Below are 25,695 nucleotides of genomic sequence, written 5' to 3' on the forward strand. Positions count from 1 at the left end.
TAGAGAACAAACATATGGACACCAAGGGGGGAAAGTGGGGGTGGGATGAATTGGGAGATTGGGACTGACATATATACACTAAGATGTATAAAATAGATAACTAATGAGAACAGGCTGTATTGCACAGGGAACTCCACTTCGCTGTACAGTAGAAACTAACACAACATTGTAAAACAATTATACCCCAATAAAAAATAAATAAAATAAAAATGTATGTTATTGAACTTCATCCTTTTACAGGTAAACATATAGAGAAGAAGGTAATATGAGGGGGGAAAAAAACCATCAGAAATTAAACTGCCAAGATCTGACCAGTTAAATGAGGGAGAAGGCAAAGACTATTATTGGGATTTTTGAAAAAGACACAATGAGTAACCCCTCTCATGACCTGAATTTTGAAAAAGTTGAGAATGGATACTGGAGGGAAGCATTCGGAGACCAAAAGACACATCCATATCTAGTAAGATTGCTATTGAAGAGTGTAGGTTATAATCTACACGGAGGTTTTCAAATACGAAATCCCAGATTTAGACAGATTTAATCATTAGCAGTGTGAGGCTGGGTCACAAACCTGCCATTATCCCTCCTCCACATGTACCAAGTAGATCAGCTGGAGGAGCAGGAAATTCATTCCCCTACTTGGGGCAGAGAATTGAGTAAAGGTATGGGGTATGGAGCCAGGGCAATGCACAAGGAAACATCAAGTGCAGGATGGGCCTAGAGACTGTCATACAGAGTGAAGTAAGTCAGAAAGAGAAAAACAAATATTGTATAATATCGCTTACACGGGGAATCTAGAAAAATGGTGCAGATGAACTTATTTGAAAAGCAGAAATAGAGACACAGACATAGAGAACAAACATATGGATATCAAGGGGAAAAGGGGGTTGGGTGGGATGAACTGGGAGATTGGGATTGACATGTATACACTACTATGTATAAAATAAATAACGAATGAAAACCTGCTGTATAGCACAGGGAACTCTACTCAGTGCTCGGTGGTGACCTAAATGGGAAGGAAATCCAAAAAAGAGGGGATATATATATACGTATAGCTGATTCACTTTGCTGCACAGTAGAAACTAACACAACATTGTAAAGCAGCCATACTCCAATAAAAATGTAAAAAAAAAAAAAAAAAGAGCAGGAAAGATGTGTTACTCCCCACTCTCCCAGCCCTGGATAGTCTTTCCTCAGTAGAATTTTCTCAGGGGTGCCATAAATGAAGTCTTCACATTTTTTACATTTTATTTGCTACCACTTGTGTGTGTATCTGTGTGTGTTTAATGGTGAAAAAAGTGGGCAACCTAGATTAGGAGAATAAAAACAAAAATAAGGGAGCAAGATGGGGGTTGTGGGGAGAAGAAAGAAAGACTTTGGTTCTTTTAATTAGCAAAAATATGTATTTAAATCTAAAGTGTATGCTCTATTACTTTATAATAAAAAGTGATTGTCTCCACAGTGTTAATGAATATAACCTTAATTCATACATGAATATTTTTTATTCATCTATCTATTCAATAAATATTTTTGAACATCTAAGAGTGCCAGGTATGGCTGATACTAGGCCCTGAGACAAATACTATTATGTCTAATATAATCATAACATGTCAACAGTAACAAGGATGATTATGTAAGTGTTCTATCTACAAGGAATTCAGTGTTGTGTGCTCCACAAACCATACACCCACATAAATGTAATTATCTTTGTCTCTTATATACTTAACACAGTGTCTGGTAATTAGGAATTTAAAATAAGTTACACGTTCATTGAATGAGTTGGATTCAGGAAGATCATAATTATAAAACAGGTTTATTTTCTTTCCTTCACCACCTCCAAACAAGATCCATTGAAATAGTCTTCTTGCCTCTGGATTTGAAACTTGAATACAAAATGTGTCCCTTTTGTGGTTTTCTCAAAGAGTCCAGTTGTCAAACATCATTTTCATCTGATTCAAATCTTCCTTTTGTTCTCAGATCAGGCCTGATTGGAAGCCAGTGTTGGGGATGTAGGAAGAATATCATTAGTTTCTTCTCTCTTCCTTGCCCCACATAACATATTTCCTCCCCACTACTCATTGACTGTGATCTCCAGTCCCTCTGAAGTTGGGCTTGTAAAAGGCAGTTTTACAGAAGAGTATAACTGTCGTCTTGATTGATGTTCTCTGGGTACAGCTAACTCAAAGTTCAAAGAATGTCTCTAATTTGTGGAACACGTCTGTGGTTGCTGGGTGGTACCACCCTGGGGACAATGGCTCTGTGCTGTGGCCCAGGCATTGCTTCAATTTGTTAGCACTTGCTTTTACTGGTTTCACTTACACAGTCTCTATCTGTGGGGTTTTCACAGTCTTTAGACATTCTTTTAAAATAAAATCCCTTTCAAAACCACTCAAGAATAGTTCTATTTCAGAACGTCCACATCTGGCTCCTACAATGCAGCCTCTCTACCCTGCGGTTAGTGAAGTAGAGCTTCCTCTACCACTGTTCTAGTAGTTCTCTAGTGTTCCACCTCTCAAACTAGGCCCCTTTTTTGGTCCTCCCTTCTTTAAAATTTTTCAAGTATGGGTCAAGCGATCCCTCTGAGCCCCAAGGTCCCCAGTATACTAGTCAAGCCTTCCCAAGCTCTCCATAGACCTTCGTTTGGTTTGAGCATCATCGGGAGAGAAGGAGAAGGCTAGAACCCTGCATGGCTTGTCTCTCCAACCTGGCTGCACACCGCAGTTCACCTGGGAGCCTTAAACACTGCCAACACCTATGTTCCATGTTCCACTCCCAGAGGTTAGAATGTAATGTTTCAGGTGTGGCCTGAGCAACTTAGTGATTCTACTATGTGGTCAAGGTTGACAAAGCTGCTCTAAAGACACCCTTCCTAGTGACACCCCCAAGAATAACCTGGGGGGTGGCTAATGGTCCACTTGAGGTTGACTGGTTTGGGATCACCCTCTGGGCCAACCTTCCATAGATGCTGCAGATCTTTACAAGTATGAAGAAATTGACACTTTTTATTCTCAGTCTTGGGACTTCTATCAAAACTCTGAGAAAGCAGAAGTTCTATTTAAAATCCCGTGGTGTTAAGTGTTTATTCAAGTGATCTGACTGAATGCAGAGCTGATGGGTGGGATTCAGAGTTATGAAAGTCCCTGGGGAAAAAAACAAAGCTGCTTAACAATTTTCTAATCCATTTCCTTTCTGTGTCTCATTTTGTTTTCAATCAAAAAGCATACTATGTCCCTGGTTTAAATATCATATTTAGCTTACCTACTATCTACTAGAATCAAAAAGTGTCAAAACTGAACGTCTCAAAATCACACAGCTTGAGTCTTAATTTTCTCTTGGAATATCTAGCAGCTGATAATTTTCTTTTTAATATATTTTTGGAAATAGTCTCCATCTCTCTTGATGTCCTCTGACTTTTATGATAAAAAGTGTACACAAACTGCCCAAACTAATTTCTTTTTGTAAATCTTAGTGTTTTGTTAGTCAATGGATTTTGCAATTGGGGTATTTGAAATAGTTCAATCCACATAATATAGCCATTATATTCCAACAAATTTAATGTAGTTTCAGAAGTTACCAACTTTTCCAAAAGAAAGAAATTTTTAAAAGACTTTTTGAGGCTTAATTAAGTTTGAAAATAAAATAAAATCTGAGTGTGCTACACGTAAGGATTAATATTTGAATAATTGTATAACATTTTATATAAAATAATTTTACTTCCATTTTTTAAGCTGAGGAGTGATTGTGATCAAAAGAAAAAAAAATACAGGTTTCCTCTCAAGAAATACAAGTGTAGATGAATATTTTCCATGTAATTTGAATAAACAATGTCAAAGTTAAAATTTTATGCATCTTTAGTTTATATTTTTTAATTATATTTTATTAATTTTCATAAGGAACCTCTCCAACAAGAGCACAAGCTCTGTATGGTTTCAATCATGTTTAATCTTGTTTTGTATCTTCTAACATACCTTATATATAGTAGCTTTTTAATAATAATAAAAAAATGTTAACAATAATATCATAGTATCATTTCATCTAGCAGCCCCTCTTTTAGCAATTTAACTAAACCTTAGACAAAATTAAACTAGTGATCAACAATACAGAAATTCTAATAAGTATTTAAATATAAACACTGAGTATGATCTCTAATTTATAGCTGGAGGATGGTTTTATTTTTACAGTTTGTATAGCAATTTGATACTTCTACATACTAGGATTTAGATCCTGACTTTAGTGAAGAGCTCAGGGTTTTTCTAAGAGGTAGATAAGATAAATAATGAAATGGCCATCAGTGGAGAGAAACAGTTACTATGTCTATCTGTGGTCTTTTTAAGAGAGTAAATTAAATACTTGCTTGGGGGAAGAAGACAACACATATGTTATTTTCATTTCTTATAAATCAACTTTGCAAAATAATATCTTTTAAACACTACAAGACATTAGATTGTTATACATAACAAGGCGGAGCCTTTGAGAAATACTCCTCGAGGGCATTTTGGTTCCAGAAACAGAAGTTGCTAACTGGGTTTGTGTTGTTGAGTCCTCTGCTTCCTTTACCCTTTGGGATCTGAGTTACTGAGGTCCCGGAAAGGCAAACATGGAGGGCCTATCAATCACCTTTCCCTTAGAGCCAAAGAAGGGATGACTTTGCTGTAGATAAACCTCAGTGGAAGATTTATGTAATGAGGTTTCTCAGATTGGTGGAATCTGTCCAGTTTTATTCTATCCCGTGTCCCAGCATCTTCTCCTCCTTCTTTTAGTAAAAAATAAAAATAAATTATATATCTATATCTATACTCTGTTGGGAACTACCTCTCCTTTACTTTTCTCTACTTTTTGTGCTGTGGGTTCCAGCAGCAGCAGCAGTTCCAGAGATAAAATAGATTTGGTCAATCGGTTGTAAGTTCAGGAATGCCACACAATCCATGAGTTCCCATTCTAAGGCTTCTGTTAGAGTTCTCTGTTAAGAAAGGGACATTTTCTTTCTCCTGATGTGACTGAGAGAGAAAAAAAATATATAAACCTGAAGACACAGGCAGGTTTGTTGTCACTGTGTCTGAAATAAGAGACACTGCAAAGGAAAGCAGAGCCTGGAGATGAAAAGCACGAATCCTGACGACAGCTTTGGAACCTCTGGATCTGATATGCTTGAAGCCAGAGCACTCCTGATTTCTAGGTTAAGTGAGTCAATAAAGGCTATTTCCCCTTAAGGTAGTGTGAGTTGACCTTCTATCACTGGCAGCCGGAAGAGTTCTGAATAATGGATCTTGGATGCTGTGTCTGCAAGCACATACACATTTTTCACATGGTAACTCATTTATTTTTATTTATTTAGTTTTTAAATTTTATTTTATTTATTTATTTTTATACAGCAGATTCTTATTAGTTATCTATTTTTTAAACATCTTTATTGGACTATAATTGCTTTACAATGGTGTGTTAGTTTCTGCTTTATAACAAAGTGAATCAGTTATACATATACATATGTCTCCATATCTCCTCCCTCTCCGTCTCCCCCCCACCCTCCCTAACCCACCCCTCTAGGTGGTCACAAAGCACCAAGCTGATCTCCCTGTGCTATGCGGCTGCTTCCCACTAGCTATCTATTTTACATTTGGTAGTGTATATATGTCCATGCCACTGTGAGGTATCACCTCACACCTACTTTCTGGAGGGTTTTTTTTTATCATAAATGGGTGTTGAATTTTGTTGAAAGCTTTTTCTGCATCTACTGACATGATCATATGGTTTTTCTCCTTCAATTTGTTAATATGCTGTATCACGTTGATTTGCATATATTTAAGAATCCTTGCATTCCTAGGATAAACCCCACTTGATCATGGTGTATGATCCTTTTAATGTGTTGTTGGATTCTCTTTGCTAGTATTTTGTTGAGGATTTTTGCATCTATGTTCATCAGTGATATAGGCCTGTAGTTTTCTTTCTTTGTGATATCTTTGTCTGGTTTTGTTATCAGGGTGATGGTGGCCTCGTAGGATGAGTTTGGGAGTGTTCCTGCCTCTGCTATATTTTGGAAGAGTTTGAGAAGGATAGGTGTTAGCTCTTCTCTAAATGTTTGATAGAATTCGCCTGTGAAGCCATCTGATCCTGGGCTTTTGTGTTTTGGAAGATTTTTAATCAGTTTTAGTTTCAGTGCTTGTGATTGGTCTGTTTATATTTTCTATTTTTTCCTGGTTCAGTCTAGTAAGGCTGTGCTTTCTAAGAATTTGTCCATTTCTTCTAGGTTGTCCATTTTATTGGCATATAGTTGCTTGTAGTAATCACTCACGATCCTTTGTATTTCTGCAGTGTCAGTTGTTACTTCTCCTTTTTCATTTCTAATTCTATTGATTTGAGTCTTCTCCCTTTTTTTCTTGATGAGTCTGGCTAATGGTTTATCAATTTGGTTTATCTTTTCAAAGAACCAGCTTTTAGTTTTATTGATCTTTGCTATTGTTTCCTTCATTTCTTTTCCATTTATTTCTGATCTGATCTTTATGATTTCTTTCCTTCTGCTAACTTGGGGGTTTTATTGTTCTTGTTTCTCTAACTGCTTTAGGTTAGGTTGTTTATTTGAGATGTTTCTTGAGGTAGGATCATATTGCTATTAACTTCCCTCTTAGAACTGCTTTTGCTTCATCCTATAGGTTTTGGGTCATTGTGTTTTCATTGTTATTTGTTTCTAGGTATTTTTTGATTTTCTTTTTGATTTTTTCAGTGATCTATTGGTTATTAAGTAGTATATTGTATGCCTCCGTGTGTCTGTATTCTTTACAGAATTTTTCTGGTAATTCATATCTAGTCTCATAGCATTGTGGTTAGAAAAGATACTTGATACGATTTCAATTTTCTTAAATTTACCGAGGCTTACTTTGTAACCCAAGGTATGAGCTATCCTGGAGAATGTTCCATGAGCACTTGAGAAGAGAGTTTATTCTATTGTTTTTGGATGGAATGTCCTATAAATAGCTATTAAGTCCATCTTGTTTAACGTATCATTTAAAGCTTGTGCTTCCTTATTTATTTTCATTTTGGATGCTCCGTCCACTAGTGAAAGTGGGTTGTTAAAGCCGCCTACTATGGTTGTGTCACTGTTGATTTCCCCTTTTATGGCTGTTAGTATTTGCCTTATGTATTTCAGTGCTCCTATATTGGGTGCATAAATATTTACAATTGTTTCACCTTCTTGGATTGATCCATTGATCATTATGTAGTGTTCTCTGTCTCTTGTAATAGTTTTTACTTTAAAGTCTATTTTGTCTGATATGAGAATTTCTACTCAAGGTTTCTTTTGATTTCCGTTTGCATGGAGTATCTTTTTCCATCCCCTCACTTTCAGTCTGTATGTGTTCCTAGGTCTGAAGTTGGTCTCTTGTAGACAGCATATATATGGGCCTTGTTCTTGTGTCCATTCAGCCAGTCTGTGTCTTTTGGTGGGAGCATTTAATCCATTTACATTTAAGGTTGTTATCAATATGTATGTTCCTATTATCATTTTCTTAATTGTTTTGGGTTTGTTATTGTAGGTCTTTTCCTTATCTTATGTTTTCTGCCTAGAGAAGTTCCTTTAGCATTTGTTGTAAAGCTGGTTTGATGGTGCTGAATTCTCTTAGCTTTCGCTTGTCTGTAAAGGTTTTAATTTCTCTGTTGAATCTGAATGAGATATTTGCTGCATAGAGTAATCTCGGTTGTAGGTTTTTCCCTTTCATCACTTTAAATATGCCCTGCCACTCCCTTCTGGCTTGCAGAGTTTCTGCTGAAAGATCAGCTGTTAACCTTATGGAGATTCCTTGTATTTTATTTGTTGTTTTTCCCTTCCTGCTTTTAATATTTTTTCTTTGTATTTAATTTTTGATAGTTTGAGTAATATGTGTCTTGGCATGTTTCTCCTTGGATTTATCCTGTATGGGAATCTCTGTTCTTCCTGAACTTTGTTAACTATTTCCTTTCCGATATTAGGGAAGTTTTCAACTATAATCTCTTCAAATATTTTCTCAGTCCTTTTCTTTCTCTCTTCTTCCTCTGGGACTCCTATAATTTGAATGTTGGTATGTTTAATGTTGTCCCAGAGGTCTCTGAGACTGTCTTCAATTCTTTTCATTCTTTTTCCTTTATTCTGCTCTGCAGTAGTTATTTCTACTATTTTATCTTCCAGGTCACTTATCCATTCTTCTGCCTCAGTTATTCTGCTATTGATTCCTTCTAGAGAACTTTTAATTTCATTTATTGTGTTGTTCATCATTGTTTGTTTGCTCTTTAGTTCTGCTAGTTCCTTGTTAAACGTTTCTTGTATTTTCTCCATTCTATTTCCAAGATTTTGGATCATGTTTACTATCATTAATCTGAATTCTTTTTCAGGTAGACTGCCTATTTCCTCTTCACTTGTTTGGTCCGGTGGGTTTTTACCTTGCTCCTTCTTCTGCAGTGTGCTTCTCTGTCTTGTCACTTTGCTTAACTTACTGCATTTGGGGTCTCCTTTTCACAGGCTGCTGGTTCATAGTTCCTTTTGTTTTTGGTGTCTGCCCCCAGTGGCTAGGTTGGTGCAGTGGGTTGTGTAGGCTTCCTGGTGGAGGGAACTAGAGCCTATATTCTAGTGGATGAGGATGGATCTTGTCTTTCTGGTGGGCAGGACCACAGCCAGTGGTGTGTTTTGGGGTGTCTGTGACCTTATTATGATTTTAGGCAGGCTCTCTGCTAATGGGTGGAATTGTGCTCCTGTCTTGCTAGTTGTTTGGCATAGGGTGTCCAGCACTGTAGCTTGCTGATCATTGGGTGGAACTGGGTCTTAGTGTTGAGATGGAGATCTCTGGGAGAGCTTTTGCCATTTGATATTATGTGGAGCTGGGAGGTCTCTGGTGGCCCAATGTGCTGAACTTGGCTCTCGCACCTTAGAGGCACAGACATGATAACTGGCCAGAGTAGCAAGACCCTGTCAGCCACACAGCTCAGAAGAAAAGGGAGAAAGAAAGAAAGAAAGAAAAATAAAATAAAATAAAGTTATTAAAATAAAAAATAAAATAAGAAAAGAAAGAAGAGAGCAACCAAACCAAAACACAAATCCACCAATGATAACAAGTGCTAAAAACTATACTAAAACAAACAAACAAACAAATTATAAAAACGGACAGATAGCATCCTAGGTCAAAATGGTAAAAGAAAGCTATACAGACAAAATCACACAGAGAAGCATACACATAACTCACTCACAAAAGGAGAAAAAGGAAAAAAAAAAAAATATATATATATATATATATCATTGTTCCAAAGTCCACCTCCTCAATTTGGGATGATTCGTTGTCTATTCAGGTATTCCACAAATGCAGGGTACATCAAGTTAATGGTGGAGATTTCATCCGCTGCTCCTGAGGCTGATGGGAGAAATTTCCCTTTCTCTCTGTTTGCACAGCTCCCGGGATTCAGCTTTGGATTTGGACCCGCCTCTGCGTGTAGGTCGCCAGAGGGTGTCTGTTCTTTGCTCAGACAGGACGGGGTTAAAGGAGCCACTGATTCGGGGATTCTGGCTCACTCAGGCCGGAGGGAGGGAGGGGTAAGGATGCGGGGGCGAGCCTGTGGCGGCAGAGGCCAGTGTGAGGTTGCACCAGCCTGAGGCACTCTGTGCGTTCTCCCGGGGAAGTTGTCCCTGGATCCCGGGACCCTGGCAGTGGCAGGCTGCACAGGCTCCCGGGAGGGGAGGTGTGGATGGTGACCTGTGCTCGCACACAGGCTTCTTGATGGTGGCAGCAGCAGCCTTAGCATCTTATGCCCGTCTCTGGGGTCCGTGCTGTTAACCGCGGCTCACGCCTGTCTCTGGAGCTCCTTTAAGCAGGGCTCTTAATCCCCTCTTCTTGTGCACCAGGAAACAAAGAGGGAAGAACAAGTCTCTCGCCTCTTCAGCAGCTCCAGACTTTTTCCCAGACTCCCTCCCGGCTAGCCGTGGTGCACTAGCCCCTTCAGGCGGTGTTCACGACGCCAACCCCAGTCCTCTCCCTGGGATCTGACCTCGGAAGCCCGAGCCTCAACTCCCAGCCCCCACCCGCCCCAGCGGGTGAGCAGACAAGCCTCCCGGGCTGGTGAGTGCCGGTCGGCACCGATCCTCTGTGCGGGAATCTCTCCGCTTTGCCCTCCGCACCCCTGTTGCTGCGCTCTCCTCTGCGGCCCCGAAGCTTCCCCCTCCACCACCCGCAGTCTCCGCCCACGAAGGGGCTTCTAGTGTGTGGAAACTTTTCCTCCTTCAGAGCTCCCTCCCACTGGTGCAGTTCCCGTCCGTATTCTTTTGTCTCTGTTTTTTTTTCTTTTGCCCTCCCCAGGCACCTGGGGAGTTTCTTGCCTTTTGGGAGGTCTGAGGTCTTCTGCCAGCATTCAGTGGGTGTTCTGAAGGAGTTGTTCCACGTGTAGTTGTATTTCTGATGTATTTTTGGGGAGGAAGGTGATTTCCACTTCTTACTCTTCCGCCATCTTGAAGGTCTCCCCGGTAACTCATTTAGGTAAGTGGTGGCCTGGGTGTTAAATGGGGAATAACTGCCAAACACACCCCTATAGATAGTAATATAGCTGAGAAACATACATTTTCTAAACTGGAACAATCTAATTGTGTCAAATAACAGCTATTTTCTCTCTGTGACCAAAGATCTCCCATTTGACACCCATAGCATTTGGAATTCCACAACCAATGAAATACCTCTTGAAATGGGTGAAGGAAAAGATATTTAAGGTAATGATTCCTAGGTTCCAGTCTACGATGATGTTATCACCAATGAGTGACAAGATGGGAAAATATCAGGACAAAGTCATGCTTTATTTTTCTTCCTTTAGTTAAATTATCTTTATTCTGAGGTTCTCTCTCTCTTTTTTTCCCCTTGTAAATGTCTCTAAGGAAATGAACGTACAATTTGTACTGTATTTCTGTAATGTTTATTTTGCTTTGTTGGCTGTCCATATTCCCTAGAATAAAATATGGACAATGATTTACTGACCTCAAGTTTTATTAGTATCATTGTTGTCATTGTTGTATGAAGATGATGAAATGATACTGGTTTGAGAAATCTCAAAGTATAGGAACCAGTGTTTTATTGCAGCTAAATATTCTCTTCTTGATTATAATTGCAGTGTGTGACAACTCATTACATCTTTCACTACTGGACAGTGAAAAATTGTGAGAAAAACATAAAGTTTACGAACTTGTTTTTTCCTGTTTTCCTGGAGATAGTTCAAATATACCTGTATACTCCTCAGCATTGGTTAATGCCCGGGGTTTTGGGTAGCCTCCATCCTGGTGTATATTCTATGGGGCATGAAATAAATGGGTTAAACACAAGCACAAGTGTGATACAATCACAGTGGTATGGATAAAGTTTTCAAAGTTGTGAATAATCATTATTGGAGTTATGGCATATCTCAGAATCAATGGACAAACACAAGAAGGGAAGATATTGGAATAATCCAATAACAATTGGAAAGGTTTCTTTAGAAACTTGGGTAGTGATGATGTTCAGACAGATGTAACCTAAGTTACTGGAAAATAGAAAGAGATTTTCTTTATTGTTTTTATGTGGTCTGTTTGTTTCAAGAGCTCTTCGAAACTATTAAATCAGAGAAATCTTAGTAAAACTCAAACAAATATGTTCTCTTTTTCACCATCCTCATTTATCCCCTGCTCCTAACTTGAGGAAGATCTCACAAGTGTCACATGAAGCAAGCAAACAACAAACCTACTCTCACTGTCTGATTTCAAAAGCATTAAGGAACTATAACAGCCTTTTCTGGGGATTTATTGATGATAAAGGAAGAGGTCAGAGTAACATTGTTTGGAAGCTTAGCTTCCCTTCCTGTATTCATGTCGTTTGTTATGGGCTTTTGTCTGTCCCTATACTATAGGCAGAAGGTGTTTCTCTGCTCCTTGTTTGGGGGCGTGACAATGTGACTTGCTTTGGTCTCTTTGTATGTTGAGAGATATGACACAAACAGACACTTGACATGTGCATGCACAGGTGTTTTGGTTTTGTTTTGTTTTATTAATGCTCTGTAAATGCCGTGAGGGGAGCTTCTGCCAGATACCTGTTTATAACATTAAGTTGGGTCCCAGAATAAAAAGTCCTCAGCCCAACCCACATGGGGCAGCCAAGCACAGCTGGACCCCCAGATTAAAACAGAGTCACTAAGAACAGCTCAGCTTAAATCAGCAGGACCATGAGCATAAGAAGAATTGCTTTTTGTAGTTTGCACATGAGTTTGGGGGTATTTATTACACAGCATTTTATTGTGAAATAACTGTTACAATTGTTATCACAGAACATCCTAAGAATTTTCCTTTCAACACTGTCTCTCTGCAAATTCTCAATTGCTCTGACAGATATACGAACCTACCTCCTCTTTCCCTATTTATCTATGCTGTGATTTTATTCTTCTATTCAACTCTCCATTAAGTGAAATAACCGAGAGGAGAGCACTTTCTGCTTTGCAGATTTGTATCACTACTTTCCTTTAACACAAATACTACAGGGCCCCCACTGAGAAACACAAAGAAATAATCCATCTTCTCAAGTCAAGGGAGGGGATAGGTAATACTTACATTTTTCACTTCACTGGAACAGTTACAACCCCTGGGGCACTCTTCTGAGCTTATGACATGGATAAACTCACTTGATCCAAGCTCATTTTTATACAGTTTTATAACAGTGAAAACAGAGTCTTGGTAAAGAGGTGATATTATTCTGAGAACCTAAAGTATTTGGGTAGAATATGTCTGGGCAGATAATTTTCCATTTTCTAGAAGAAGGCAGACACTAGAATCTGTTCCAGAAATGTGAAAATAAAATTCCACACCGAGAAGAGCAGCAGAAATTTTATTCTGGATCACATTTCTACCAATATCCTACCCTAGAGGCTTTGGGTAGTCCTAAGGTTTTGGTAAGGAAGCATGCAAGTGGGTCTTCTTTGATTACCACCTGGGATAGAGCTGGGGTAGGGACTCCCAGATACAGAGTAATCATATTTTACTTCCAACTTTAAATTGGTTGCAGCAAGCATATGCTTTTCGGAAGTTATTTCCATCAAGCTCACATTGCCTGATACAGATTATCCCAGTGCCCACCTGCAGTCCCCTCCCTTTGCCAACACAGAAGCAAATTATATTTCATGTGCTTGCTTTGCAGTTTCAAATACAGACTCCACTTCAGTCTCACCCGGTGCTCTCAAGCTTAGTGAGAAAACCATGCCACTCTTGTCCTCTTTCCTTTCCTATCTGGGTCACTGGCTTTGTGCTGTCATATCTTTCTCTGCGTCTTCCTCCAACTCCCACCTGCCCACACCCCAAACAAACACAAGAGGACTTTGGCAGAAGGGTTTTCAGTTTAACTTTGTGCTATTTTTAAAAAACTTTTCATTCCCTTTATCACCTTCTGACTGGCAGCTACGTGCAGATCTGTGGCACTTCAGATTTTCTAGTGCAGGGTGAGGTACTGTTAGAGTTTATATGATCAGTCTCCCCAGTAAGAAAAACAGTCCCAAAGTAGGTTCTTTCTCCATAAGACTGGGGTTGTCTTTTGTAATAGCCAGCTTATCACATTCACTGCTGATTTTCACAGGAGCTGGGCTCTCTCTAGCCAAAACCATCATTTCTTACTTTATATTTGTGAATAATGACAGGGGGCAGCTGGAGAGAGTATTGGCTCAGAGGAAACCAGATTGCTTCTAAAAGTGTTGCATCAGGTGTTGAAGGAAAACGTGGGGCTCACCTGTGAACTAAAACAGTGTCAGCCTTCAAAGTTCTTATCAGTTGCCTAAACTCTGTGATTTAAGAAACACAATAAAAATGAATATCTTCTTTTGGGAGTTGAAGGAGAAAGCAAAGACCAGCCTAAAGGTTTATGCTCTGTAAATCATGCAAGACAACAGAGTCAGGAAGTGACTCATTTGTGATTATTATTCAGCACCTCTTAACACCTCTCCTTCCCGGGAGAGTGAGGTGATGAGAAGAACCTCAGAGTTGTCTGTTTCTCTCCTTTCAGCGTCTATTTATTATTCTGTAGCTAATAAGGTGTTGCTATCTTCTAAAGTATGTGTCAAAACCTCATTATGTTGAACATAGAGCATTACAAACTTCAGTGTTTGCTAAAGATATAAAAACAGAAGTCTGCTCAATGAATATGTGTGGCAAAAACACTAACAGGAATGGCCGGACTAATGAAAAACGCTAACCTGCCTGCTTCACGCAATTATATACACATCTGGAAAATATTCTATTTCAAGAAATTAATCTATTTTTGAACACGAATTCTATTTTCTAAAACTGCTTAAAATGCTAGTCTCTAAAAAGGATTTGAACATTGAATATTAGAAGTTGACATGACTTTATAAATGTAAATGCTTGCATATAGTACCGTATTATCAGAGTTTCTCTTAAATTTTCATTTCTGTCTGTTGTCTGACTTTCTCCTTTACATTCTTCCTTCTTTTCTTTCAAAATTTAATATTGAGAATCTAATACTTACCAGGCAGTGTTCTAGACACTATGAATTTGATCAAAAAAAGATAAACAAATAAATGGATATAAGGTCAGGTGGTTATAAGTGCTAGAAAGAGAAATAAAGCAAGAAAAGGGGGAAGGAAAAGGAGTGACTGACTGCTAGGTATTTTATTTTATTTTAAATTCTTTCCAACAACGTTAAAATATAATTGATACATAACATTATGTAAACTTATGGTGTGATAATTATATATATATAATGTATATATATAATTATGTATTATATAATTATAATTAAAACAATGTGATAATTATATATATATATTATGTATATATATAATTACCAGTATAGAATTAGTTAACACATGCATCACCACACAGTTACCCCATTTTTGCAGTGAGAACATTTAAGATTAACTCTCGTAGCAACTTTCAAGTATACTGTACAGTATTATTAACTAGACTCACCATGCTGTACATTAGAGCCCTGGAAGTTATTAATCTTACAGTTGGAAGGTTGTACCCTTTGACTAATATCTCCCCATTTCCCCCACCTCCCAGCCCCTTGTAACCACCAATTTTATTCTGTTTCTGTGAGTTCAATTTTTAAGATTTTATAGATAAGCAATAACATACAGTATTTGTCTTACTCTACCTGACTTATTTCATTTAGCATAATGCCATAAGTTCCATCCATGTTTTCACAAATGGCAAGGTTTCCTTCTTTGTATAGCTGAATAACATTCGACTTTACACACACACACACACACACACACACACACACACACACACACACACTATATACCCAGAAATGGAATTGTTAGATCATATGACAGTTAGTTCTATTTTTAGTCTTTTTGAGGAACCTCCATACTGTTTTCCATAATGGCTGCACCAATTTACATTCCCACCAACAGTGCACAAGGGTTTCCTTTTCTCCACATACTTGCCAACACATGTTACTTCTTGTCTTTTTGATGATAGCCATTCAAACAAGTATTAAGTGATACCTCATTATGGTTTCGATTTGCTTTTCCTTGATGATTAATGATATTAAACACCTTTTTATCTACCTGATGGCCATTTGTATATCTTCTTTGGAAAAATATATCTCAGCTCCTTGGCCCATACTTTAATTGGATTATTTGTTGTTTTGCTGAGCTGTGTGAGTTGCTTATATATTTTGGATATTAATCTCTTATCAGGCATATAGTTTGAAAATATTTTCTCCCATTCCGTAAGGCTCCTTTTCGTTTTGTTGAATATTTCTTTTGCTGTGCAGAAGCTTTTTAATTTGATGTAGCTTGTTCATTTTTGTTTCTTGTGTGGTAGGTATTTTAAATATCTCGATCAAGAAGGCCTCTCTGATGAGATGGCATCTGACCCTAGACTGGAATGAATGAGCCAACTGAAATATCAGGGGAGAAGAACTTTCCTAGCCCAGGAAAACAAAAGAGGCAAAGACTGAGAGGAGAGTACATTTGACTGAAATGGGTAGACTTGGAAGGAGAATGATGGGAGGGTGGATCACAGTGATGACCAGAGCCCGGCCATTGTAGTCAGTTGCAAAATTTCTAAAACTGAAGTTAAAAAATTATAGAGCAAATTTGGTTTCATATAGTTATTTTCCAACCAACCAGTGAAGAAAATGCAGATTCTGGGAAGTCAGCAGTTGTTGTCTATTTTATTCACTGCTTTATTTCCAATGCCCAGGAGACTGCCTGGTCAGCACTCTATAGTTGAGGAAAGTCCCTAATAAAATTAGGATATGGTCACAATTGGTATAAAATTATTCACTCATCTCTTTTTAAAAATTATTTTGTTTTTACTTTCTTTTAACATTTGTATGTTTTTAGTGAGTTTTAAAGCATATACATTGAAGCAAATGGTTCCAAAATGCTCTAAGATGAAATAATTCCCTACAAAATTGTCTGCTGTCTTCCTCCTCTGCCTCAGCCAACTTCCTGTGCTCACTGATGCTCAGTTAAAAGTATTTTTGATTTTTTTCTATTTATCTTTTATCTTGAAAGATAGAACTTCAGTGGTAATCAAAGCATACATTTTTATGCTATGCAAATACATATGTCCTTGTCCTTGGTTTCCCTCAATACACTTGTAAACTTTATGGTTATTGTGGAGGTGGGGAGTTCCTATGTGCTTTTTCCTATGTGCGTATCCTCAACCTCACCTTCCAGTGGTGCAAAACATGTCTCAGTACATTAGCTCTTCCCTTAACTTAGACTCTTGAGGAAGTCTTCTCAGTCTTTTCTAGCCACTCCAATCTGGTGGGGTTGCTCTCTAGAATCCAGTGCCTGAGGGATCTCCCTTAATCATCCTCTTTCCTCCCAACTGTCTCTTGTGTTCACTCCTTCTTTTCCCCAGAACTTCTGATCTTCTGCTTCAGTCTGTTTCCATGGTTTGGAGGAGCACCTGTCCCCTCCCTAACTGCTTCCTGTGACAGGATGCATGGTAGGTAAAACTCTTTGAGATCTTGTGTCATAAAATAGAAAAGAGGCCAAACACCCTGCAAGAAACATGACGAAAATGTAAAATGAGGTTTATTGGCAGAATTTAAGGCAAAAATCTAGCAAAGCAGACAATGGTTCTAACTGCCCAACACAGACAGGGATGGAGGTTGGAGAAGACGGATGCTTCCCTGAAGCAACTACAAATGTGGGTCCCTGATGTTTTAAAATTTTCCGATCTTGAGTTGTGTTTTGGGTCTGTTTTTATCCATCATGCAGAGCTCTTAGTGAGACATTTTCATTGGGAAATTCATGTCTTTACTTTTAGGAAATAAATTGGAAGCTACATTGTTGATTTTTCTGAGTCCCATTTTCTCTTCTCCTTCTGGATCTCCTATTACTCAGCTACTCATCTTCTAGTTTTGGTTCCTACTTTCCATCTGTTTTTTGCCTTACTTTCTTGGAGATTTTTTCAAATCTCCAAGATTTGAAAAAAATCAAAAGATTTTTTTTCTTTTAACTCTTATTATTCATTTGTGCTTTTATTTGTCATCTCTTTTGGCTGACTGCTGGCCCAAGAACCATATTCTGAGTAACAGGAATCCAAAAGAGTCTCATTTTCATTTAATAAGCCTGTATGTTTGTTTATTACTTGCAAGTCCCATTCATAACCAAAAGGGGGCAGACCTCTAAAACAGACCCTACAGAAAGCAACAATATAGAGATAGAATTTAATAATACTGCTTTGTTTGTATTACCATACTTTTAATAGATTCCATCTATTTATACCTTCATCTGTTCACTTGTTTTCTATACATATTTCTTGAGTGTTCACTACATGACAGATATTGTTGTAAGTTCTATACATGCCAAGAAAAATGTTTTCCTCAGTGTCTGCTATACATTCAAGTGATAGTGATAATAGTGCAAGAATAGGCAGATAAAGCAAAAATTAAGAAAAATAAGAAATAAGAAAATTAAGAAAAATTAAGAAAATAATTGAATGAATGAAGTTTGGAAAACCTCACCATGGCTATAGAAGACTGAGGGGCTGGGATATTATTTGCCAAGTCTGGATTAGGTGCAAACAGACCGAGTCAGTAAAACACCTGATTTCTTGAGAACTCAGAGTTGCTACAAAATTATATGTGGAAATGGATGGTTGAAGTGAGACTGGAGACTTGACAGAGACAGAATCCAGATAGATGCGATGGTGGTCATTTGCCAAAATTTGACAGCAAGGCAAAAATTTTGTTATGTAGGTATGAAATCAGAAAGCATTGAAGCTGTAGTTTCAGGGATATAATAAATCAAAGTAAATTGAAATATCACTTTTAAATTCAGTTGGGAAAGCATGTCATAGAGCTAGCATAGTTCCAATGAGTTTCTGACAAAAAAGGATATTTGAAAATTTTCAATCAGAAGCTATTTAGCTGGATTTAGAATGGTTGAAAATTTGCATGGCCTCTTATCATGTGACATGGATCCCACCAGGTAGAAATAAGCCATAATCTGACATAATTATAAAAGATATACTTCCCCCTGTTTTGCCCACTTTTGGAACTGAAGTCTTAACTCTACTACTTAATATAATTCCTAAGTCCCAGGCATCTTATAGACTGTATAGAAACATTTTGTTCTTTTGTACTGGATTTTAGAAGACGCAAATATTTTATTGAAATAATTCAACCTACATTTTACAGTGTAAAATATGCAACACGTGCTAGAACGTGAACCATCTCACTACAGATTTGGAGAAAACCTTGAAGAAGTACGAGTAATCTCTTCTCTGGCTGAGTCTAGATCAACCTTTTAAATTCATTTATATTATTCCACAAATATTTACCAAGCAATTGTTCTGTCTCAGAGACTTTGCATGCAGAAACACTGGTGAGAGAGAACAGCATGGAGCCTTTGTTTGCAATGTGACACATGCTGTGGGACTGTGATGCTTACTTGTTTTCTCAAGAATTTCTCATCTTTATTTAAGCACAGGTTTTAAGGATGAATGTGTGATGCCGCAGCCCTTTGCATCTGTGAGTGTTTAGCATCACTGTTGCTGTTTCGCACTGTGTTAACTCTGCTAGCTCTTCAGGACTCTCCTGACTTGTGCTGTGATGGTGGTGGGGATCAGAGGAGGTGGGGCTTGAATTGTTTCTTGAAATATTTATTTTCTGTTCAAAGTCCCAATTAGAAGTGATCACCCAGAGTGAAGAAATAGAAATGACACTTCCCGTGGAATGTCCAACATTTGGTTGTTACACTGTATAACTCCCAGATCACTGCCAGTTTTTAATGCATCAGTGTAGTTTTACTGGAATAAATAGTGAGTGTAATAACATTGATAAAGCTAATATAACATGATATAAATGATGTGTTATAGCCCTTAGCAATTTAATTATGTAGGATTGCTCTTAAGCAGATTAGATACCTGTCCTATATAGATTTTATTATTATTTACTGGTAAAAGTTTTGTTGATTATTGTCAGAAATAATACCTAACATATCAAAGTTACTTGAATAACTACTAAATAGTGTTTCCCTTCTTTCCATCTTCCCTGCTTTCCTTCCTTCCTTCCCTCCTTTCTTTAATAGATACTAAGGCACATGCCCTGGAATGCAAGAGCATATATTCTGAAATTCATGACCATATAGTGTAGAGAGCTGGTACCAATTAGAGTGATGATTATAAGTAGGTACATTGGAGATACAAATTATGAAATTAATATTATAAATTAACATTCATATATCTTTAAATGTATTTATATCTATACCTATAACTAATAGTATATTAGTATATCTATAACTAATAGATATATTCATATTTATGTCTATAACTAATTATAGATTTTTTTATTCACATGATTTACAAATAAAATGAAATAATTTGAGGATTACAAAATTTTTTGGCAGTTTCCTTATCTTGATTTTCTCATCTTTATAATGGGAATTATGATGAGTTGTTGTGAAAACAAACATGAATCATATCATAAATGTTAAATAATATAATAAGCATGTAGCACTTAGTGTGTTTCCTGGCTCATAGCTAATATTCAAAAACATTAGAATAATGATAATGTTAATAAAAATAATTGTTTTTAAACAGAGTCCTTTTAAATTAAACTTCAAAATAACTTTCTTATTTGTTACACTTTCATCCTATTTACATTTCTTAAATGTCTTTTCTAGACTATTGGATTGCTGCCTTGCCTTAAATGTCTCTGAAAACTCTGATTGCTTTGCCATTGGAAGTCCTCAAATATTTGAGGCCATTTGAATTTTAAATGAGTTCAAATTTTGAGGTTGTTCTTTTTCTCCTAAAGAGTGCCTATCTTTGATTTTTGCAAACACAATAAACTTGACATGTTGTAACTTTAGCCTTGTTACTAGCAAGCTCTTTAATTAGGGTCTTGATTGACCATATCCAGGAACTGCTTTCATGGCATTTTACAAAGTATTTATTTTCAAAGGATACTATGCTAAGTTCTCTGGTTATTATAAGAGATGCCTTCAGACTGCCCTTGTATTCAAGAAACCTACAAATCAGGAATGAAGCTAACTGTGTACATAAAGATCTATAATGTGAGGTGGCATGCAATAAATACTTTAATATAAGTAGAGAGTTTTGTGAAAGCACAGGGGAGGAGAAAATTAATTCTAGCTAGAAAGGTCATGGATAAATTCATGGTGGTTACGATACTTAAATTTAAATTTCAAGGATGAGTATATTTACAGCAAATATAAAAAGTGTAGTTGGGAAGAACCCCCCGGTGAAAAGAAGGAGGAATTAAATCATAGAGGTAGAAAGACTATATTTGGGAACTGAGAAGTGAACTTTTTCTGGAAGACAAGACAAATAGTGAGAAATTGGCTGGAAAGAGAGTTTGAACCATGGAGAAATGCCTCTTCCATTATAAATTCTTTCTTCATTTTGTTTGAGTTCCCATGATAAAATTCAAGATACATGGTCATCCCCTCTCCACCCCATTCTTCATGATTACTTATCTCTATTCAGCTTGACATTGTTGTTTACTTATCAAAAATTTCTTTCATAAAATTTAAATTCTTTCTCCTCAAATGGTTTCTTTAAGAAATTTTAATCTACATTTCATGGCCTCTAGTATGGATTCTTCTTATAATTTCTTCCCCAAATAAACCAACCTTTTGATTAATTCTGATGATTTAAGCAGTGGTTGAATATTCAGAATAGTACTTTCACTACATAAGGTCACACTTTTAATTAAAAGGGAACACATCACTTTTATGATGACTTTAGTAAAAATATCAAAGCTGTTAGAAACATTAAGTGGCATATAACTCACAATTTTCTTTACATTTTAAAATGCTGCTTTCTATAATTCAATTATGGTATATAATTATTTTTGGGAGTATTTGGTTGGTGTCATAAGAAATGAAGAAACATTCTGATACACTGCAAAAGATGAAATTTGGAGAGATATTTTTACTTTGATTTTTCTAAATGGGTCTGATAAGTGTTTTGTAACCCTGAGTTTTTAATCTCGTAAATTATGCCAGGAAAATTTGTGAAATCTTCATATAAAACTAATTTTGTTGCAAATATATGTATACATAACTGACATGTAGTATATCATGTTCCTGTGATTGTTTCAGAGTTAGCTTAAATACAACAAAAAAGAAAAACTGACAGTTCTCTCTTGTCAGTTTCTTTTTTGGATAGCTCTGAAACTTTGAGGTATATAAAATAGGTTAATGATAACCGTCCTTAGAAACCTCAGATCACCTTTGTCAGTAAATTTTCATTCAACATAACAGACATTCTATGCTTCATTCCTCTTCAGTAACATCAAGGTTTCACTATGGAGAATTTGTTGTTGTTGTTGTTACCAAAATATAAAAGAAATCAATGTCATATGCTCTGAGGATGCCAGAAGCTTTCTAGATGTCCAGAGTCATATGCATCAATTATTTTTGACCAACGAACTTCAATTCCTGGATTGACACTGAAAATTTCTCTCAGCCAGATTTGTAAAGAAAACCTGTGACCATTAATTAATGGGGACATTGAAAATGACATGCCAGGCTGTGTGATTCTATTTACAAATTTTCTTTTTTTCCTACCACTTTATTGAGCAACATTTCAGTTGATCACTATTTTCTGGCAATTTCTATTGAAGTAACACAAATTTTATGTTGATTTTTTAGACAATTTTTTCCAGATTTAGTCATAAGCAGCTATTTTTTTTTTGGTTATTTTGTATTTTCCAATTACTCTGTGAATACAGAATGGAAAACTAAAAGTTTTACTTATTTTCTTTTGACTTTTTCTCCAGCAATACTGTAAATTGAGACTTCTAAATTGTCTTTCTGTGTCAACTTCTCTCAGTATGACAATATCTAGTTACATCCATGTTGCTGCAAATGGCATTATTTTGTTCTTTGTTTACAGCTGAGTAATATTCCATTGTATATATATACCACACCTTCTTTATCCATTCCTCTGTTGATGGACATTTAGGTTGCTTCCATGTGCTGGCTATTGTAAGTAGTGCTGCAATGAACATTGGGGTGAATGTATCCTTTTGGATTATGGTTTTCTCTGGGTATATGCCCAGGAGTAGGATTGATGGGTCATATGGTAGTTCTATTGATATTTTTAGTTTTTTAAGGAACCTCCATAGTGACTGTATCAATTTATATTCCCACAAACAGTGTAGGAGGTACAGTATCACTTTTCTAAAGTGTCTGGGAAGCCTGGGGTGTCAGCAAGCTTAGCCATCTGTCAGTCATTCAGTGATAGTTACTTTTGTCTCATACATTTTCAGTCATTTCTCAATCTTAGGGAGTTTATATTTTCTTGATTTCAAAATGACAGCTAAATTATGTTTGTTTACACATCAGTTAGATTGTGGATTACCTTGAACTGCACTCAGTGCTTCCACCGGGTTCAGTCTTTAAAGGTTATTATGGCAACCTGATGTTTTATAGGGGAATGGAAGCAAAAGAGGTGGAGTTCCCATAGTCTGCTGAGAATTGTTATAAGCTGTATTGCATCATATTCATGCGACAGCTTCTGAAATTGTCTATGTGTATGGAAAAGAGTGTACCATCTCTTAGATATTTTAGCTGGGGAAAACATGTTGCTTGCCACATTTTAATTGCCCAAGCTGTGAAGATAACAATCTATATTTGGAAAAGAGCTGGTATTAAACATATTGGTTGTTTATAGGAAAGATTCATGTATTATAATTTTTCAAGATCACACACACACACACACACGCACACACACACACACACACACACACATATTCTTACAGTCCTTTGGCGACTCTCAAACCTTTATCCATTTAAGTACATATGATTGGCTATCATTCCAGCTGACAGCGCAGAGAGCATGCCTCATTTATGACCAGAGTTCATCTCTTAAACCTGAAACTAAGTGGAGCCATGAAAGCCCATCTGCCTTCCCTAAAGGTAGCCGGTAGCTCCCAAGGGAAGGGGGTTGTTTAGTCTGGTTCATTCTTTTCCTGGAACCCGGGGTGCAGCCAAGAGGCACACATTGCTGAATGGACGTGAGGTTTGAGGGACCCTGTCCAGTGCTGTAGTGGGTGCACCTATGCTCTGTTTGCTCCGGTGCATGGGGTGCTCTTAATATCTTTACCATCATGCACAATCTGTTGAAGGAAATGATGGGTACTTATACCTGCCCACTTGGCAGGACTTGAGCCTTTCTGGATGGTAGGATTGGGCTCCCTTTCCTCAGTGACTGCAGGTGGAGAACAGAGAACCCCTGGGCTCTGACACACTTCAAATGGCAAGAGGTGGTCTGTTGTCAGCAGCTCAGCTGGCCCCTGAGGAAAGAAAGAAAGAGCAGCAACGTGGCTAAAAGAGTGATGCAGTTTCCCGTGATGTCACCTTTGTAGCTTAGAGAAAATACGCTGCTGCTCTAATAGACTGAAGTTTGTTTCTGGAACAGTAGGTTTTTTAATGGAAGGATGAGCCCTCTGTGTGCACTCTGCTAAAAAGGCTCCATGCATTAATAAAATACATAGATTCAGAGCCGTAATTTCTGCTCTCTACTCAGCGCTAGCACAAGCCTACTCATTTCTGGCTTCTTTTTTCTTCCCTCATGGAACCGTAATGCCCTTCCTTGCTGCCCTTCCTTCCAAATTTTTCATTTGGACCACAAACGTTAACCCCATTAGTATCCCTGCAGAAGGGATGTGTGAGGGGCAGGGCGTGGAGGGTGGATGGTGGAGGGAGGTATATTCCATGTCTCTCAGAAAGTCCTTGGAAGCTTCATACAAATTTATCTCTTCTCGTTTGCTTGGTTCTCTTACCTAAACTGTCTTCCAGCCTGCCCTTTTACAACAAATAAAGCTAAATGGCTTAAAAAGTCAACTAATTAGTAATAGAATAGCAGGTTAAAAAGTAATAGTTGTCTGAAAACCAGTCCTTTTTCAGTTTATTTAGTATACAGATCCAATTTACCTCACATTTTAATTAATTTGAGCAAATATCATCAACACACCTATGCTCTATGCAGTCGTTCTTATGTGTGGGAGCTTTTGGAGGGATTAGAAACAGTCAAAGTCATCCAGAAAGAGAGACTTACGCAGATAATATTAGATTTCTTTGTATGTTCTACAGAGATAAAGATAATAAATCAAACAACTCTATCTCAGTTTCAAAGCTTGGTCAGAAAAACCTTTTGGAAGTTTCAAATGCATTTTAAATTCAAAAAAGAAACAATGCTCTTATATGATTTGGATAAAAATTATGAACAGATTTACCAGAGTAAAAAAAATCAGGTTACCCTTTTTTCAAATTGTATGTTTATTTTGGGGTGTGTGTGTGTGTGTGTGTTTTACTGTATTTCTACACTGATTAAACACCCATTGCAATTTATTTTGTTGTATGTATTATATGTGCATGTTTAAGTATATTTCTACACTTACTAAACACCAATTATAGTTCGTTTTAGATCTATTTCCTTTAATTATTTCAATGTACCAGCACCTACAACAGCCCCATTCACAAGTATTAAATAAATGGTTTCTTGAGTGAATAATTAATTAAAGTACAAAGCTCTTGAATCCTGCTTCTAAGAAGTAAAACCTTTATTCCTCGATTCTGGCTGATGACACAGAGAAAAATCTTATGTAAGCTAACTATTTGCTTAAGGAAATATTTCAGTTTATCTATAATGCTTCTAGGTTTCAACACCAGTAGTGGAGAAGGGTTATGTAATTAATTCTAAACATTACATTTGTTTTTATATTGTAGCAAATGTGAGAATATACAGCACTTGTTAAAAACAATCTTAGTGTGACTCTACACTTGTACATTTTACAATAAATATGGATCAAAATTTCAAAACTATTTGGAATTTTTTGAAAAGTTGAATAGCTCAAAAAAACCTAATTTTGTAGTACTGCACACATTCAAAGACGTCGTTAGATACAGCTGCTGACAGTTAGAGACAGCTATAAAATGTAGGCAGCACTATTGAACAAGAAGAAGAGCCCAAATATTCCTCTAGGTGTGTCTGTGCTCATAAAGAGATGCATCTGAACTTGCCCCTTCTTTTATGTGCCCATTTCTATATAAATTCTTTGTGCACTTCCAGACCCAATTTTGTTCTCTTCTCCCACCCTGTTGAATTTTCCTTTTGTTGTGGTCATTTGTTTTTTCAGATACTATTAGTGTAATTCCTGAATCCTGTCTTCTGCCCTCAACCACAGCTTAGACTAAATAGTTCCTGCAAAAACCCATTTGGACCATCCA

At 37.1% G+C, this 25,695-nt stretch overlaps 1 protein-coding gene across 2 annotated transcripts in view; it reads left to right on the top strand.

Annotated features, from left to right (window-relative positions):
- CDH12 (cadherin 12) overlaps positions 1-25,695 on the top strand; it is a 405,814-nt gene that overhangs the window by 260,608 nt on the left and 119,511 nt on the right. The window lies entirely within an intron of this gene.

Source organism: Delphinus delphis, chromosome 3 (assembly GCF_949987515.2).
Source record: "Delphinus delphis chromosome 3, mDelDel1.2, whole genome shotgun sequence".
In the NCBI taxonomy this organism is placed as follows: Eukaryota; Metazoa; Chordata; class Mammalia; order Artiodactyla; family Delphinidae; genus Delphinus; species Delphinus delphis.